This window comes from Stegodyphus dumicola, chromosome X1 (assembly GCF_044657685.1).
Source record: "Stegodyphus dumicola isolate Sdum_Otavi_A_Nest chromosome X1, ASM4465768v1".
Lineage (NCBI taxonomy): Eukaryota > Metazoa > Arthropoda > Arachnida > Araneae > Eresidae > Stegodyphus > Stegodyphus dumicola.
The window spans coordinates 194,691,472-194,710,904 of NC_140780.1; the positions used below are offsets into that span (position 1 = coordinate 194,691,472).

Here is a 19,433-nt window from a genome sequence, read left to right on the forward strand (position 1 = left end):
TTTTGTTGGCTGTTTTATTACAATGCGAGAAACATACATACATTCCTGCAGATTCTTCATTATTTAATTTCTTTAAATATAATGTTTGGTGGCAGCAACTTGAAATTAAACATATAGGGAATCGATGCAAAATGCCAAAACGAAATTAACAGTCCTTCTGGGAGAATTGCCCCTTTGGACTAAAAAAAAACCCAGCTATTTTTAAAAAAATAGTAAGTTTTGATTTTCTGATTACAAACTGAAAACTATTGTATTATTAAATATTCCAAGTAATTCATGCAGATAACTATTTAATGAGAATTCATTTTCAGTCAAAGACCAAGCATAAAATTTTAGTACCTTGTCCATTTACATAGGTTCTATATTCCTAATACTTGTGCCACAGCAAATTGTCAAATTTATCTGCCTCTTATCTTTTTTTTAAACTGTAGCGCAATAAAATATTTTTTTTTCAGGAGGGATTACATGATAGTTCAAAATTATCAGATTTTTATAACTGCAAGAAATTCCCGAAGATGCTGTTAATGTCCTAAAAGGTAATTTTATTTTCTACTCTGTTTTAAATTAAAAACTATACCTAGTCCGGATTTTTGAAAATTCCAGATATTCAGTTGACTTTATATGCTATATACATGTATTTATTTTATGCTAAATATGTATTTACTGACAAATATACGTATATGCCAATATATAATATGTACACCAAATGTTTATTTCTTTTAATGCAAATAAGAAAATTTAAAAAAAAAAAAAAAAAAAAAAACAGTATTTATTTTTAAAAAATGTAAGGCATGTTTTTCTCAAACTTAATTAAATAGTAAAATTCGTACATGTCTAAACATTTTTTATTTCAACTGAAACAAAACGACATTTTTATATGTAAGCCATAAAACCTAAATGTTTGATGCATTTTTATTTTATAATATGAAAATTAAGCAATATTGCCTTATATTTGTGGCAGCGCCTATCATATTTAAAAAAATTAACTTATTTTATTAACAGATAATAAAATGCACAATTAAAAAACAGCTTCTCCTCCCTTCTATTGCGGGAGAAAACCTAATTTGACGGGTTATTTTTATTTATTTATTTCCCCCTAAGAAAACTTGTCAGGCATACTTTCAAAATTGTCGAAATATATACTAATTTAAACATGATAATTCTAAAATGATTCATAGATTAATTCATATACATCAACTCAATAGTTAGAAAGTTAAACTAATGACATTTACTTATTACTTTTCAAGATTATTGCCTTTTCATTTCAATTAGTTATTATATCTTCTCCTAGTGATATTAAAATGAGTGAGAGGATCTGATGAAGTAATGTTCAAAATAATATAATTTTTTACATTAGCAAAAGCTATTGTTGTATCAAACAAGTCTTATAAACCTTTTCTTATGCACAGTCCTTTAAAGTAGGAAAGAAATGTAAGTAATCTGATTTTAATAAACTCATATGAATTCATTTTCTGGTTTAGATAGGATTTAAAGACCCAGGTAACACAGCTTGTTTATATTTTCAATAACTAAGTTATGCGAACACTGTTAGAGGTGTAGCCAGAGTTCTTGCTGCCTCGCTCAGTGCACAATAAAAAGTCTATAAAATGTCAAAATGATATATATAAAAACAAAATATCTGGGTTTATTTTTGAAATAAAACATTAATTCTAATACATTAATTCTAAGTACTATTTTGTTTGTTTTCCTTATACACAAAATCATTAATAGTATTCTAAAAGTTTGATTTACTACTCTATCAGCTGATTTGTAGACAGTATGGTACAATTTCTCAGTCTTTAGGTGTTTTTTAATCCATTTGTACTTTGCAAAATTCTTTTTGCAACAGTCATGAAAAAAATTTACAGATGTATATCAGTATTTGGAACTGCATTCTGAACTGCAGAAGTTCAAAGTTACCATCCTTTCACCTGCCTTCGAAAACACTACCGCAAAGAATCCAGTAAATGTAAACGCTGGAAAAGCACAAAGCTGGTAGAATTCTCTTGCGGCCTCCTCGCTTTCTTTCGCTGCTGTTCAAAATTTATTTGCATGTGTCATTTTTTTTTCAATTTATTATTATTTTGTCTGATTTCCGTGCTATGTTTCGTAAAAGTGATTTTAAAGTGTTTGCAAAGAAAATTTACAAAACTGCATACTCGAGTACTTGTCTCGGCATGAAATTAAGCATAATGGTTGAGATACAGTCAAGGAAATATTAAATTGCGTTTAAAGAATGTTTCCTTCTAAGATAATATGTTGCCAAAAATTTTCTTAACGGAACAGTTTTTGGGACAATTTTGAGAAAATGGGGGAAGGCCAAATTGATTTCAGTAACTAATATTTACTTTATGTAAATTTTACTTACATATCTTAATATTATATTTCTTGATGCTCATTCAGAATCGTAGCTAGGGTTTTCAGCGCCCAGGGACAACTGAAGATTTTGCGCCCCCTACTGCTTGCCAACGATGGAAAACATTTAATTCTAAAATGCCGTAACATCAGTTTGGCGCCCCTTGGATCCTGCGCCCGGGGACAGATGCCCCTTTCCCCCCTCTAGCTACGCCCCTGCGCTCATTTTAATTTATATGCCCTAAATACCATGTTTAACAGGCTGTTTACTTACAAATGCTTAATATCATGCTTTTTCTCCGAACATTAATGCACATTCCCTAAATATTACCCACCAGCGGCAAAGTCGCTGAGCACTGGTAGTTCGGTCCAGAGTTTGAATCGCATGAAGGAGCTGGCTGCATGGACTTTTTTGTGTTTTTCTCCATGTGTAACGTGTATACGAACCAGTTTGCCTTACAAAGACCTCCACGGAGGCATCCTTCCCATTAGGCAGATTTTTGATGGCATGTCAGCAACTAAAGGACAAATAAAGGCTTTGAAAAGCTGTCAGAATTTTATCGAACCTGTCGAAATTATGCTTGGCAGTAGATTGGATCAAGCTCTGAATACAAAAACAGGTCAATTTGAAACCAAAATTGTAAAAGAAACATTTCAGTATGTTTCAGTCATAAAAACAATTGAAATGGTTTTGTCTAATAGCCATGTAAGAAATTATATCGAAAGTGAAACAATTTCTAATGATAGACATTTAAAAAACAGTTTTCATCTTTTTATGTCCCAAGAATTTTGAAATATGTGGAAACAAAACGCCCTGATCTTCTGGTACTAAGTATTGCTGATTTCAGTGGTAAAAATCTTTAAAAATTTAACTAGGATTATAAATGATAGAATTTAATTAGGATTATAAATGATAGAATACTTTAAAACTTTGTTTACTTTTTAATTACCTAGAGTAAAGTAATTTTGCATCTATTACTCACATTGGTCTTTCTTCTTAAATGGCTTATAGTTTTTTTCTTCTGGCTTGTAAAGGTAAGCTGTAAATGCATGTGCCTCTAGTGCCAAAGGCCTTTTTAATGATATTTTTGTAATCATTATGTAATAAACATGTATATATATATATATATATATATAGATGACCTAAAAGCATTAGTTTTGCTCACAGAACTTTAGCTCAGCTAAAATTATTGGAAAGAAAGAGGGACAAAGGTTTTATTCATTATTAATGAGTAAATATTTGGCATAAGTCTATGCATAAAAAATAATTTCATATGCTTAGCTATAAAATTCTTTTCATAGAATAATATTTTTAGTTTTCAGTGTATGTATATGTAAATAAGCTATTGATACTATATGTATGTGAGCTGAGCTGCATATCCTTTGAAATTTGCTACATATTCTATCTTGAAAGGTTCATGTGTGATATTTATATAGTTTCAATTAATTATTACATTTCACATGCAATTTTTATCCAGTATATGTCTTTTATATATACTTTTATTTTTATTTTTGTAGGGTAAAGGCAAAGCAAGTATTTTAGCATCAGGCTGTTATTTGAAAAAAAAAAAAAAAAATTCCGAATTCTGCACTTCTAATATTTGCTAAATGTAAGTATTGAGGAATTTTGATATGCTTTGCACTAACTTTCATTTTAAGAGGGCATATTATATTAAAATGAGCCATTTTACAACAGTGAATGTATTTGGCCTCATGTGGCTAAAATTCATCTTCTCAGGCTGCTTTCGACTATTGTACCCACAGATGATGCATGGTCATTTAGCTAATTTCTGTAGAATTGGAATTGCATTGATTTGAATGTCACCTACATACTAGCAAATATTTCGAGAGAATAAGATGGTTTGTAATATGTGTGATGCCTTTATATGATCTAAATCTAAAGCATGACACTAATCATATATATGCATGTATATACAGTGAACATAGATTTTTATTTTTAACTTGTAAAGTGATGGAAAAATTGCTTCAAGGTGAAATTCAAAATATACACTTCCAGCCAGACTATAGCGATCATGAAATCAAGAACAAACATCTTTACAATAACAATAGTTTATTATGAACAACAATAGTTTATTATGAAGGGATGATACTTGTTTTCATAAGGAAAAGACAGACTAAGTCTCCATATAGTTTGTTCTTTTTACATTTTTATGTACATTATTTATTACATTTTTCATTAAGAAGCAACGCACAAATAGACTATCCTATTCTATATTTGCATCAATATAATATTTACATATTCCTATATGTATTTATACTGCATTTTTACAGAAACTAAAAGCAAAAGACCTCTATGTGAATAAAATTACTAGGAATTACTTATTTTTGAAAGAAGAAAAAATTTTCTGGCGATATTTTTTAATTGGAAAGATAAACTTTCTAGTATGGCTCATTGGTATTTGACTTGTCCTAATAAATAGGTAATGGATGTATTCTTAATAAAGAAATTTATTTTCAGGGAATAGAAGACATGGAATCTCTTGGACCAGCTCAGAATAAACAGCTCATTATAGTTGGTATTACAAGTTCATTCTGTATTAAAGCAGTAAATCACTTAATAGCATGCCCAAATCATGCCATGAAGGCATTTGACATTCTATTTTAACTAATTTTGTATTTAGCGTTCAATATGCACATACATCAACAAATTTTTATAATTTTGTTGCAAGCCTTTTGTATAATGTCAGCACTCCTAGAGCTTGTGTGGACTCTTTAAATACATGTTTGAGTGTGAATTTATTGCATTTTGTACATGCATTACATTTCATGTTTTTAATGTCATTTTATTGTCATATTTGTACATATATTTCCTAATAAAGAGTTTTTCATGCATTGCTTGTTTTCACTTATATTTAAAATACTTCGTTCATTGAAATTATTATAATTCTGCAGTTATGGTAATGATTCCTATTCGGATTTAATCAAAAAATGAAATACATAATTTTCAGCAGAATTATGAAAAATGAATTTTTAGCTTACACATGTGAGCTATAATCCATATTATTTCACTTTAAAATTTACTTTATTTTTCCCAAATGAGACTTGGAATTAGCATATATAAAAATAAGTTATAGTCTAAAAGTATATGTAAGCATTTATTCACCTGTAATGATTAATGTATAGGAATTTGTATGCATATAACTTCTCAAAAATAGAAAGCATAACAAGCTAACTGAAGATTTTAGACTTTATTCATAATTTGGGGTAATAATTAATTTTAAGCTCTTCATAATTATGTAATAAGAAATAGAAACATTTCTTTTGCAATATTTTGTGCAATATATGAAGCTAAAAACAATAGCATGAGAGTGTTTTATGGTTACTTATTTTCTGAATCTCATACATTGAAAATAAAGCTGAATAATTTTCATGTAAGGGAAATTAAATTCGCATTTGTTTCTTACTTCAATGTATATTAAAATTTATTATTCGATTTTTTATGCATATTATACTCAAGTAGACAAACTACTAGTAACATCAATTCACAAATTGTATTAATATATTCACTTATAAGTAGCATTTTAAGAAGTTAAATCTATCAGATTATGATACAGGTTTACTGACAGATATATATATGATCAGCTGTTCTAACACATTCAAATTTTCATTATAAAATTTGTCAAGAACTATTTTTAATAAATTACTTTTCCAACTAGTATGATTATTTAATGGAAAATTTAGCTTACAATTTACATGATTACGTGCCCAAATCTTGTGAATAAGCATAATTTGCTTTTTTAAATTAAAATATGTATACAAAATTTAGAATGTATATCACTATATATATATATGATTCATCTAAAATGATTTTTTTAAATTTCTTTTATGAAACTAAGCATTTTTTGATCTCTCAAATCAAATTTTGAAAATATCTGAAATATTTATTCAAAGTTTTAAGTACCTGAAAAACCTTATTTTTTATTCAAAAACTAAGTTTTTCATTGCGAATATCTTGCTATTCCAGTTTTTATATATAAGTTGCATTGACGTTCTTATTTTTATTGCTTACTACACATAAAGGTAAAAGCCATGTTTCTGTAAAATAAAATATATTCTGTGAGTTCAAAGTAATTTCACATCAGAAGTACTGTGAGGAAGTGATAGTGTTAAGTATTTCAGAATGTTAACTACACCGAATTTCCAATATTTTAATATGGATGTAATTATTTTATATGTATATTTCGTTAGATTTGGAAAGAAAAACTATATGTCTAAACAATGAAGATATAATTGTCTTTAAACTGAGTTTTTTTATTTCAGTGATGGTCTACTTTGATTCATAATCCAGTTTTTATATATAAGTTGCATTGACGTTCTTATTTTTATTGCTTACTACACATAAAGGCAAAAGCCATGTTTCTGTAAAATAAAATATATTCTGTGAGAAAGTGATAGTGTTAAGTATTTCAGAATGTTAACTACACCGAATTTCCAATATTTTAATATGGATGTAATTTTTTATATGTATATTTCGTTAGATCTGGAAAGAAATCTCATCACCAATAAATGTTTAAGTAAGTACATAGGTAGCAAATCTAAAACAGATGTATATATCAGATAATTAAAATCACAATAGCATGTTAAAAAGTAGTGTAAAATATTCTTTTCAAGAGATAATATTAACCAGACATCTAAAACAATACATCAGCTATAAAGTTTACATAGCAAATACCAATTTTCAGTTTGCCTATAAAATAATTATATAAAAATCGCACCATCAAGGAGTGAGCAGACTATTACTATTATTATAACTCCTTGTAATGTGTGTGGTTTCACCCGAATATCGGGCGATATCTGACTATCGAAGAAGAGCGAACGAAGAAAGAGTCACTCCTGTTTTTGTGTGAAAAGGGACCGCTTTTTACTAGAGTGAAATATCGCTCCTTCGAGGTTGGTGCCATTTTGGCATTAGAGGGAGGTGGGATATCACTCCTTTAGAGTCGGATAGGACTCTTTCGAATTTAGAGTGTACAGGTTTGTTATGAAATGAATACACAAATCCGATGAAAAATGAACAGAATTTATTATTATCACAACAAAAATGCTTAAATTTTCCTCAGATATTCGTGCAGTATTACAATATCCTCACAGTAGTTATATTTTAACTACTCAAACGTTCAAGAGAACTTAATTCAAAACAGATGCAGAAAGCTAATCCGCGAATTCGCTACAGTCAACAAGACCAGTTAATTTATAATTCAACTAACATTAGCTATTTAAATACCAAATCTGTAACACTGCCCCTTCCCAAGGACTGCACGTCCCAGGTACTACAATCCCTAGACAGGAAACCAAACTTACAACTAAGGCATAAATGTAATAATAAACACTGCATTACAATAACAAAGAGAACTTAATTCAAAACAGATGCAGAAAGCTAATCCGCGAATTCGCTACAGTCAACAAGACCAGTTAATTTATAATTCAACTAACATTAGCTATTTAAATACAAATCCGTAACACTGCCCCCTTCCCAAGGACTGCACGTCCCAGGTAGTACAATCCCTAGACAGGAAACCAAACTTACAACTAAGGCATAAATGTAATAATAAACACTGCATTACAATAACAAACAAAAACAATAAATGCAATAACTAACTTAAACAAATCAACTACTAAATACAAATCAACTACTAAATACAAATCAACTACTTAATACAAATCAACTACTAAATACAAATCAACTACTAAATACAAATCAACTACTAAATACAAATCAACTACTAAATACAAGCCAAATCAAATACACATTTAGAAACAAAAAGGACCATGGTCTTTTACTATTTACAATTATTTAGACTACGTACTTACGGATCCAAACCACGACGTCATTCAGCCTGTTTAGGACTGTGTACGGACCATCCCAAGGTGACTGTAATTTAGGCTTGAGTCTTTTTCGTCGAATCTTTCTCGTTCCACAGCCACACCTTAATACCACACCATCCTTCCTGGAATTGATGTCCAATAGCTCTTGTGTCGTATCTGGTCTACACATTCTTCGTTGCCAAGTTGACTCACTCTCGTACGGAACGGAACTAACTTCCTAGCTATGTCGATCTTATCACCAGACGCAGTCTGAAGGGTAACACAGGAGGGCGTCCAAATAAGTCCATCTTAAAACTGTTCAGCTAATTCTTTCCTTATGATGGTAACATTAGCTCCTGTGTTAATGGTCATATTGCAAGGAACTCCATCGATATGCCCATTGATGGGCAGTCCCTTACTGTTGCCACTCACTGTAGAAATCTTGAGCGCTTTAAAACAAGGTTTTTCATTCTCTGGCAACCTTCGCTCCTTGATATGGTCATTAATTTGTTTCCTGCGTCGTTGCTGAGAAATGGTCTCAATTGTCGTACCCAGTGGTGTTCTGCAATTCTTTCGTACGTGACCTTCAGCTCCACAGTTCCAGCACTTTAGTTTCTTGTCAATCCTTTTCCGTCTCATGGCATTTAATTGTCCGTTTAACCCGCCTCTCTTATTTTCGGTGCTCTGGGGAGTTCTGCAGTTCCTTCGTATGTAGCCTTCAACACTCAACACCGCAGTTACAGCACTTTAGGGTTGGTTTCTTCTCAACAGTATTCCGTCTCAAGGCATTATCCGCTTAATTATCCGTGCCCTGGGGTGTTCTGCAATGCCGTCGTATGTGCCCTGCAATACCACATTTCCAACATCTTAGAGCCACTTTGTTCTCCCTCCTACTCCGTATCAATGCATTGACTTCTCTGACTAAATCATCTAAACGAACTATCAATTGATCCACTGGCTCGTGAACTCGCACAGTTGTGACTGAGTAGCGATCTCTACGAGTTGCTTGCTGAGCTGCCTCGAATTTCATGGCGTACACTAGAGCACTTTTCAGATCTTTAACATCCGCCATTTGTAGAGCCTTCTATGTATTTCGGGATCCCGGATGCCATCGATAAAATACTGCAGGGACAGAATTTCCCTCGTTTCTCTCGGGCACTCCGTAAAGGCGAGGTGGGACAGCCTTTCAACTTCCATGGTAAGCTCCTGGAGTGATTCGGTGGGCTTCTGTTGACGGGATTTTAACTGAAGCCTTCTGTAATCTTTCAAACATTTCTTTCCAAATCGCAGCTCCAATACGCCGGACAGAGCTTCGAAATCTATCCTTTGGTTTCGGAGAAGAGTCTGAAGAATATCCGCTACGTCTCTCAAAGAAGCGGCGAGATGACAGGCCTTAGTTTGGGAATCCCATCCGTTCGCTTCCGCCACTATTGAAAGTTGTGTCTTATACACTTGCCAGGAGGTCTTCCCATCATAAGTGGATAGCTTCAGAGAGGGACGAGCAAGCATAGATAGAAATTTAAAACCTTCAGAATTGTTTCCTGCTGTTGCTATGCATTTCTCTAGGCTGTCAACTTCTTTGGCGACGGCAGCAGAAACCCTGTCATCAATTTGTTGTTGGACGGCAGAAACTCTTCCTTCTATTCTTTGGTCCACAGCGGAAACTCTTCCTTCTATTCGTTGCTCCATAGCAAAAACTCTATCTTTTATTTAATGTTTTACAGAAGAAACTCTGTAATCGATTTGTTGTTCTACGGCCGAAACTCTCTCTGCTATTTGTTCTTTAACAGAAGAAACGTTTTCTTCAATTTGTCCAACTTTATTTTCAAGCGCGTCTATTCTGCCTTCCATAGCTCCAGATTTATTTGGTAATTTCTCTTTTCCTCTCTTCTTGTCCTGTTTCAATCATTTCTTGTCCTGCTTCAATCTTTGGTTGTCCTGCTTCAATCTTTTCCTGACTAGATTCCATCTCCTCTTTAACAGATTTAATCTCCTTTTTAACACTGTTTTTACCTCTTCTTTAAATGTAGCAAAGGCTAATATCAACTGCCTTAATTGCTCTTCCATCGCTCTTGTTATTGGCATTCAAATCCCACTTCTGACACCAAAAATTGTTGCGTGCATACGGGTTCGTTATGAAATGAATGCACCAAGTCCTATGAAAAATGAACAGAATTTATTATTATTACAACAAAAATGCTTAAATTTCCTCAAATATTCGTGAAGTATTACAATATCTCACAGTAGTTATATTTTAACTATTTAAACGTTCAAGAGAACTTAATTCAAAATAGCTACAGAAAGCTAATCCGCGAATTCACTACAGTCAACAAGAGCAGTTTTCTAAACAAACTCTTAAAACAACAACTAACTAAATAACAACAACAAACTAACTGACTGAATTGAGAGGTTTTCTTCCTTTTTATAAGATTTTAAATCGCGTGCGAGGATTTTCTGGAATTTTCTGTAAAACAAGAAGAGATATTTATTTATTAAAAGTTAAAATGCACGTGCTCTTGTATTTTAAATTTTTCCGGCTTGGCTTTCCTTTAATATTCGTCACGCGCTGCACTGCACGGGGAATAAAAACAAGTTAACTTATATTTCAACTAACGTTCGCTATTTAAATGCCAAATCCGTAACAATATAATTACATCAAATCCTGTAAATACGTATTATTTTTTAATAAATAAATATAAAAATGCACTTATAAATTAGAGTTATAAGTATGTATATTTATATACATAAACATTATTGTTTATATAATTACCATAAATTTAATCGAGACCATGAAACTGAGTAATTGAAACTTTCATATGATTTCAAATTTTATCATAATTTTAAACGTTTATAAGATATTTCTCCCGCCTTCTTAGCATGCCTTCATGGTGTAATGGTCAGAGCACTCGGCGTCTATCGAGAGGTCAAAGGTTCTAGACTAGGCTTGGGCATTGCTCATTTTTCACGTATCCTAGTTCAAAATAACCTAATGACTCTACAGTGGCGCCTGAACTAAAAGGTGGTGGATGATGATTCTCCACCACCAAGGATTTGCCGATTGGGTCCCCTAGTCCCCAGTTGCCCTTTAAAACGTGGAGTATACAAGGTATTTCTCCCTACTTCTAGTATGCCTTCGTGGTGTAACGGTTAGCACGCTCGGGCGTATTCGAGAGGTCTAGGTTTGAGTCCTGGCAACGGCATTGCTCATTTTTCACCATTTTTCATGTCTCCTGCTTCGAAAAACGTAATGACTCTACAAGGTTTTAGTTCAAAAACATAATTGCCATTTTAAACACATATAAGGTTCACATAATGAGTAAAAATTTCTTAAAATTCTAAACAAAAGGTTCAGGGAGACCATGCACGCAGGCAGGAAAATCGCATTTTTGTGAAATCTTAATTGGAAAATGAAACTACCTTGAAAAGCTTTGAGCACATTGCTTTCTTAAATTAATAGTTATGTAGACATATATGGTAAAGTGTTAACTTTTCTATCATCTGTAACTATGTATTTGTGTAAGATTGTATGCAGAAACATTTAATGTACATAATTCGAGGATTTAATTTGAGATATTTGTTAAAATGCAGATATAAAGAAATCATCTGGTTTGTTGAATCGCAAAAATTTAGCATTTTTTTTTTTTTTTTACTATAACCTCGGTTCTACAGCGAATTTTTACATGGGCCTTGCTTTATATATGTTTTGCTTGTAAGAAATCAAATTTTAATATGAAAACATAAAAACAGTTTTCAATTAGATGGTCTAATTAAATGTATCTCACCCCTTAAATATATCTTGAAAGCATTTGTAATTTCCTTTTGCACTTCATCAAAGTTTTGGTCTGGCAACGTAAATGATTTAAACAATGCTCAGAACAACCATCAAGCAAGACTGGACAAGAATTTTAAAAAATCATGTCATGAAATCATAAGGATTAAGAAAAAATCATGTCATTAAATTATAAGGCTGATTGGTTGTTTATGGTAGCCTGTGCGAAAGTCGTCCATAGCTGATTACATGTGTTAGAGAATTTCATGTTCCCTCAGGAATGATGTTCGCAAATGTCACTTGTTCCGAAGTGCCATAAGCGCAAGTGCCACATCACCCCACAGATACAGATTGAAGAAAGGCCGGCAACTGTACATTCCCCGCAAGTACATTAGGTGTCGCCAGGCCTTTCTAACTGCTATACAGATAACACTTCCTTACTTTTAATGTAGAATCTCCTGAAGTATGGTCCCACCCCTCTTCCCCTAAAACCAACCACTAGAGAAGACTCATCATTTATTTTTGACGCTTCGGCTCACCGTTTATTTGGAGTGCCCTCTTGCCATATAGACTCTATACGCATGCAAATACGCCTTCTCTGGAATGCGAAACCGCGCCCATCAGTATCGCAGTTAACGGCATTAACCACTATTCTGAAGAACGGCTGACAGGATAAAAGCACTGGTAATTTGTCCTGGGGTTGGTTCCTAGCAACTGAATAGGCTGCTGTATGGCATCTTTCTGGCCATGCAAATACGAACATGTTTCGCTCACAAAATTTCCCAGAAAGGCATTTATAATCTTCGAATATTTTGCCGTGATAAGTAATATTACCTGAGGTCGTCAAAGGATTGCTAAATGCCCGCTGTTAAATTAACACAGAAAAAAAATGAGCAATCACTCTGACTTTTCCTTTTCTTGATTCTGACATAATATCTCTGGGTGTTTACAGTGTATGTCTGCAAATACATTCACATATATAGATACGTCTGGCTTTTGAAAAAGGAGCATATATGTAATTATCTTTCCCTAGCTACATTCCTTGGGATGTTCTTGGTCAAAATTGGATTGGAGCTAAAGCAGATAATACTTGCTTGTTTCGCTTTGAGTAAGCAAGCCAATAACGTCACGTTCTTACTGCGTAATGTGTGCATATATATGCATACACATGCATGTGCTTAAGTCTGATATGCTATTATTTATAGATAATCAAATATATTTAGGCATAAAAAGTTATCCATGGCAGAATGTGCTTGCATAATTACCCATGTTTGTTCTGCACATATATATGCGATGTCTTTATGTGAAAACGAATATGCAAGTTTGAGTTTGTGCAAGTAAACATATATTTGAAATATGCATTAATGCAGATTTTAGATCAGTATATTTATTTAGTTATCGATTTGCTTGTTTATACGCATTGGAATACAAACAATAAAAGCAAACACATATAGAGGCTTGTTTCTAATTTTCATAAATATTGCTCATGCTATCTTAAATAAATAGAAAAGCTTAATACCCCGTAAATAAAGACATAGTAAGAAAAGAAATGCTGGAGAAATAACAAATGTTGTTGCTAAGCGACAAGTCACTTTTCGTTCTTTTCGCTTACTGCATCGAAACCCTTTCGGAAAGTGCTTTTCTTGCAAACGTCACGGCCACAGCGGAGGCAAGACTGAATATACAGGGTAATTCTTCCCCCTCTATCTTTGCATTCTTCCCGGGACGCTGCATTCATATTTTGGTTATTTTGGGTTGGAATAAAGGCATGAAAGCTGAGGACTTTTTTGGGAACAAATACATTAAGCGAGTTTATTAAAAATGGAGCTGAAGCTAATGAATGCCTGTACTGTGTAAATATTTTCTGTAACTTTCTCTTAAAATCAAGATCAGAAAAAAAACAATGATTTGTTATTTATTTGCCTAAAACTACATTTACGAAATTAACCATCAGAATCAAGCATATCATCAAATAGTGTTATATATTGGAATGTAGCCTATAGATAAACAGAAGAACAGTCTTACGTTAATGATATCTTTGCTTACGCTATTTTCTTTCATTAAAAAATAAAACTATAAGCTTATTAAAAGAAAAATAGCATTATTTTTCTTTCAGATACAAAGCTGAAGTAGTAAAGTGACCCAACTTCGGTCACTTTGGTAAAGCTTTGGTTAACTTACGAACCAAAGTTTGCTCTTCGTTGCTTTCAGTTACTCACAATAACTCGTTGTAGAATTGCAAAATTTATCATTTCTCTTTATTTGTTTATCTCCAAATTCTTAAAAAATATATTAATGCCATAAAAAAGTTCTTTCTTGCAATTTTCTTTTGGTATGTGTTTTCACGTGTGCTTGTGTGAATAGCATCTAAATAAAAAGAAAGATCTCTGTAAAGAAGCATATGCATTTTCCTCATTTATCCAGATCTGCAAGAGAATTTCTAAGGTTTCAAGTGTGCATTAAAATTTATATTTATTATTATCTCTTTATTTTGCTTATAAAATTATTCATTAAGCTTAATTATGATACTTATAATGATCGGTGCAAATTTTGCCCCGTCAGAATTTAAATGCTTATGATTGATCTTCAAGGCATTCTTAAACTTCTTAAATGGTTGTGAAAAAATGTCATGATCATCTATAATGCAGCATGTTTTCGGCACTGATCGTATTTCAAAATTCTAAGCTAGATTTTGGATCATTTATAGAATCGGATTGATTTTATTTAATGGAACTTTTAAACAATATATATTAGCAAGCGGTGGCATGAAAACATTTTCAAATGTTGTTAGCTCTTAGTTAATAAAATCCAAATCAGAGCCTATTTCTAAGAATTAATAGGTCTATATTAATTTTATGAGCAATGTTAACAAATTTCGCTTATCATCTCATAGAAATTCAAAGTAAAGCTATCTTGTTCAGAACACTAAAAGATATAATATTATTTTGTTTATCTCATCATTTAGCTGAAATTGGAAGTTCGTGCGTGTGCATGAGTAGAAAGTTTAGAGTTATTTATGCATCCAATAAGTTGTTGTCCTGTTTCTCAAAGAATATAATCAGAAAGTTTTCTTGATTTAATTTAGCGCATAGTGTATTTTAATATATATTTTTTATTATGCATTAAGAAGTTCTATATAGTTTTGGAAGACAGCTGTCATGAGGTATTCGAAACAGAAAGGACAATTTTGTTCATAAAACCTTCCATGATATATTGCGAAATATGTGACAGTTCCAGTTGACAAATAAGGATAGAAAGGAATGCAGGGGGAAAAAAAGTCTCATCTTCTCGTCCCCATACCCCATCCAATATCCCAAGCTTCTTCGTGCCAACATTGCCTTCCTTGCCATCTGGCGTCAGTGGGGAAAGGCGGAAAAAGACGGGTGGGGAAAGGAAAGGGGAAGTGCCTGGTACAAAAAAGCAAAGAAGAATTTTTGTCTGGCCCAAAATGCACGTGCTGCAAACACTGTTGCTAGTTCCAGTTAGAAGAAGCCCACCCCATCCCGAAAGCTGAAACCGAACCTGCAGCAGCTTGCCGTTCGACTCTTGTTGTTCTATTTCCTTTATTTTATCTGCAGCATCTTTCTCTTGCCTCTTAGCATCCCTTGCTCTAACGCTTCCCTTCTCATTCGTTGACGTCATCACAGCTGTGGCCAAAATCCAACCTCCCCAGTCCCTCCCCTCTCATTTCTTGGAGCTCTCCCCGCCCCCTCTTTGCAGCCCCTCTTCATCTCCATATCAGGGAATATTTACAGCAGAACCGTCCCTCATTTTTCGTCCCTAAATTTTTAAAAGAGGTACCGACTGTTTGTTATTCCGGCTCCAAATGAGATGCATGAAGGACTTGTCTCATTTTTTTCTTTTTTTGGCATCTCACTAATTTGGATATTAATTCCCAAAAGCTGAAAAGGCATAACGACTAAGGAAGAGAGGGTAAAGCGGCTCAAAGTTTCCATATGAAGGAGTTATGAATGTATATATATATATATATGTGTGTGTGTGTGTGTGTGATCAAGCGAAATCAGTATAAATAAAAAAATCTGGTTCAAGGCTTTCAATCATTGAGACACAGTACAGCTACTAAAAACTATCTTAGCTTGTATTTCTGAAACTACTTTTCAAAGAATGCTTTAAGAAAGAAATATTCTTTATTAATTTGTGTTTCACTAACCATGGGATTTTAACCATGAAAGGAGAGCATCAAAGAGTTATTAGTATTTCTCCAGATCCATACGACAGCTTACTAATACAAAGATTGAAATAAATAACTTGAGAAATATACAGAAAAATCTACTAATATTTTTTTATCATTCGCCTAATAAGACCTTTAAATTTTATTGTTCAGACGAAAAATTTGATTTATAAAAAATTTCATTTTTAATAATGCATTTGCTAGATAACACAGGGTGTGTAAATACCATTTGCAAGAATTTTCAATAATCCATCTGTCTTTATTTCTATAATATTATTTGATAGATTAAACTTTATTGATATAAAAAACGTTTTACTACCCATAACAAATTAATCATTTGTATTCGCAGATGGAGTGATAGCAATTATTTACTATACAAATATATTTCGTTTTTAAAATTAATTGTTAAACGCGTTATACATATACTTTCTTTACAAATTATATCCTCTCCTTACTCCATAGTAGCATTTATTTATTTCTCAATTTAATAATCTTCAACTTAGAATTATTGCTACACATCTAATACAAAAGATACATTTTGTTACAGAACAAAAAATGAATATTTATAACAACAAAAAGACTTAAACACATTTCTTTTTGATCGCGATCAATAAATGTTAAGCAGTAAAATAAAGCTCTGTTTTTCGAACAGTAACTTAAGGGGAGTTTTATTTTTATGAAACTGCTTTACAATACATAGAAAGGAATATTTTTTAAAGCAAATTTCATTTGTAACGAATTATTTTCCAAGACATACGAAATTCTCAACTTTATGCTACCTACTTCTACGTGCAAAACTTTGTTAGAAGCCTTTTGTAAAAGAACATACTTGGGAAGTCGTATCCCGGACGCGGACGCTTACACTAGAAAACCAGTGATTTTATCACTGAGCTCTCCTTATCAGAACTCTTTCATTAATGCTAACATTTCAAGCTTTTAAAGATTCAAAGTTTTCAAATAGTTCGTTTAGCTAACTTCTTGTAACGAATTTATGTATACGTAGGAACACGTAACTCTGAAAAGCCCAAAAAGACAATGCTGCTAAGTGCACATAATCTAAAATAGCAGTCGTCAAACCTTAGGACTTCATGGACCACTACATACATAATTTTATATTTGGAGGACCACTAATATGAATTTAAAAAAAAAAACTTAAATTAGACCTTAAAAACAACATATTAATGCGCAAAAACAATATTCAACTTTCCAATTTATGTAATTCTAGTTTCCTTTTGTTAATATAATTTTCGAACATTTAATGTTCAGCAGCATGCTTTTATGGAAATTCAGGCTATGCCCCTGATTATGAGTAACAATTAAAGCACTATTAACATCTCACTGATACACATATTTCGTTTATATTGAAAAATTATATGAAAAGTACAAAAGTCTCACCTTTTTGTACAGAAAACTTCACATTTCCATATCACTGAAAAAGAACTTCACGAAAAGCCAGAACAAACCGGCAATCGCAAAGCAATATCAATAAACTGAAAGTGTTATACCACCAGCTTTTAATTATTGTAAACATAATAATCATCACTTACTCAGCAATAGCGCCATAGATCAACAGTTAGACAAAACAAAAACGGAAACTTCCAGTGATGCAATTACTAAACAAGAATGCATATGGTTCTCATAAAAATCCATCAAGTTGCCTATTGACACGGAGAAAAACTGTGTTATTAACGACTACAATAACGTATATTTGTAATTCAAAAGGAAAGAGAATTACAGTCCGTTTTATTATTGATAACAGCAGCATATCCATAGATGCCAACTCTCACTTTCAAATTTCGCTAGATATACCTGCAAAAGTAGCTAAAAAGTGGCTAAATTCAGAAGGAATTTCGCTAAAAATAGTAGCTAAAATTTTAAAAAATTATAATACATATTCCATAGTAGGTTTTGTTATTCGTAATTTTTTAAACTGAATCTTCATAAAAATATAAATGATGTCCCAATTTTTCTGCGGACCATCAAAAAGTTTTCACGGACCACCAGTGGTCTGTGGATCACCGGTTGGCGATCGCTGATCTAGAATATGCAATTTCAAAACCAGCTGTTAAAAGCCGCCCTTCTCATGGCGATTAATTTGATAAATTTTGGAAGAATTTTTTCGAAAGTGATCTTTGTAATGAATTTTTTTCTCTAAAAGCATAACTTCCTAGCCGAAAGCTAATGACTGAAATATGTCCTGCTAGTAAATCAACAGTTGCTTCGGTAGAAAACAGAATTATCTTTAAACTCCTTATTGATTCTTATATACGTATTTTTAACATTTGAAAGACTGTGTCCTGAATTTTTGTTTTCTTTACACTCAAATCACGTCAGGGACCAAAAATAAAATCCTAGTAAAAAAAATATCATCCAAGTTTAAAAAACAAAATATTTGTTCATTCAAGTGGAATAATATTTTTCATTTACCCTTCTAAATTACATCATGGCACTGCTTATCAAATGCATTCTTTAAAGCAATCGGCATTTCTTAATTATATTTCGTAGCAGGTTATTGAATTGATCAAAAATTTAATTGTATGAATTAGATAATATCAGCAATTTAATGAAGTTTTTCAGGAATACAAATATGAGTTCTTTAGGTTCAAGACAGAAGCGAAACACGCCAGAATAAAACATAAAGTTAGGCAAAGCAATAGTCTTGTGTTTGGCTTAAATTTTGTTCTGTCAATTTCGAAGGTAAACAGGTACGCGTCCCTCTTCATCAGCAGCAAAGAAATCTGCTACGAAGAGAAATCTACGATTGTAATTGTACCCAGAAGGAGTAAAGCGAACAAAAGGGAGTGCCATCTGTCGGCAAAAATTGTAATTTCTGTAAGAATTATCGGAAAAGCTTCTTCTATTGGGGAATAGGGTTTTCGCATTCACAAAGATTTATCTCGTTTAGTTAATAACTTTTATTCCAGTTCAGAACATAATTTTCCAGTTTTTGTAACTATTTCTACCCACGGATGGCGCTAATTTCTCGTTTGCTTTACTCTTTTCGGGTTTAAACACAACCACGGTTTTTTCATCGTTGCAGATTTATTTGCTTTTGATGAAAGGCGACCTGTACTTGTTTGCTCTCGAAGTCTTGACTAAAATCTATGTCAGACACAAGGCTGTTCCTTTGCCGAATTATATGGAATTCTTTAATCTGTTGCCACCCGTTCTTTTTGTTACTTTCAGGGGGGAAAAAAAAGGAAGATCATGGTTTAAAATGTGTAGGTTTATAGTTCATTCAACATGTACTAAACTAAAATGCACTTTATTATTTAAACAAATTTAAATGGA

The 19,433-nt window shown here is 32.5% G+C and overlaps 2 long non-coding RNA genes across 2 annotated transcripts in view; both read left to right on the forward strand.

The window, feature by feature from the left end:
- LOC146993383 (uncharacterized) overlaps positions 1-19,433 on the forward strand; it is a 295,011-nt gene that overhangs the window by 135,961 nt on the left and 139,617 nt on the right. The gene's annotated exons all lie outside the window — the stretch shown is intronic.
- Positions 342-5,194, forward strand: LOC146993384 (uncharacterized). The gene is made up of 3 exons (XR_015038807.1): positions 342-536; positions 3,874-3,965; positions 4,835-5,194. It is a non-coding gene; the product is annotated as an uncharacterized LOC146993384 (long non-coding RNA).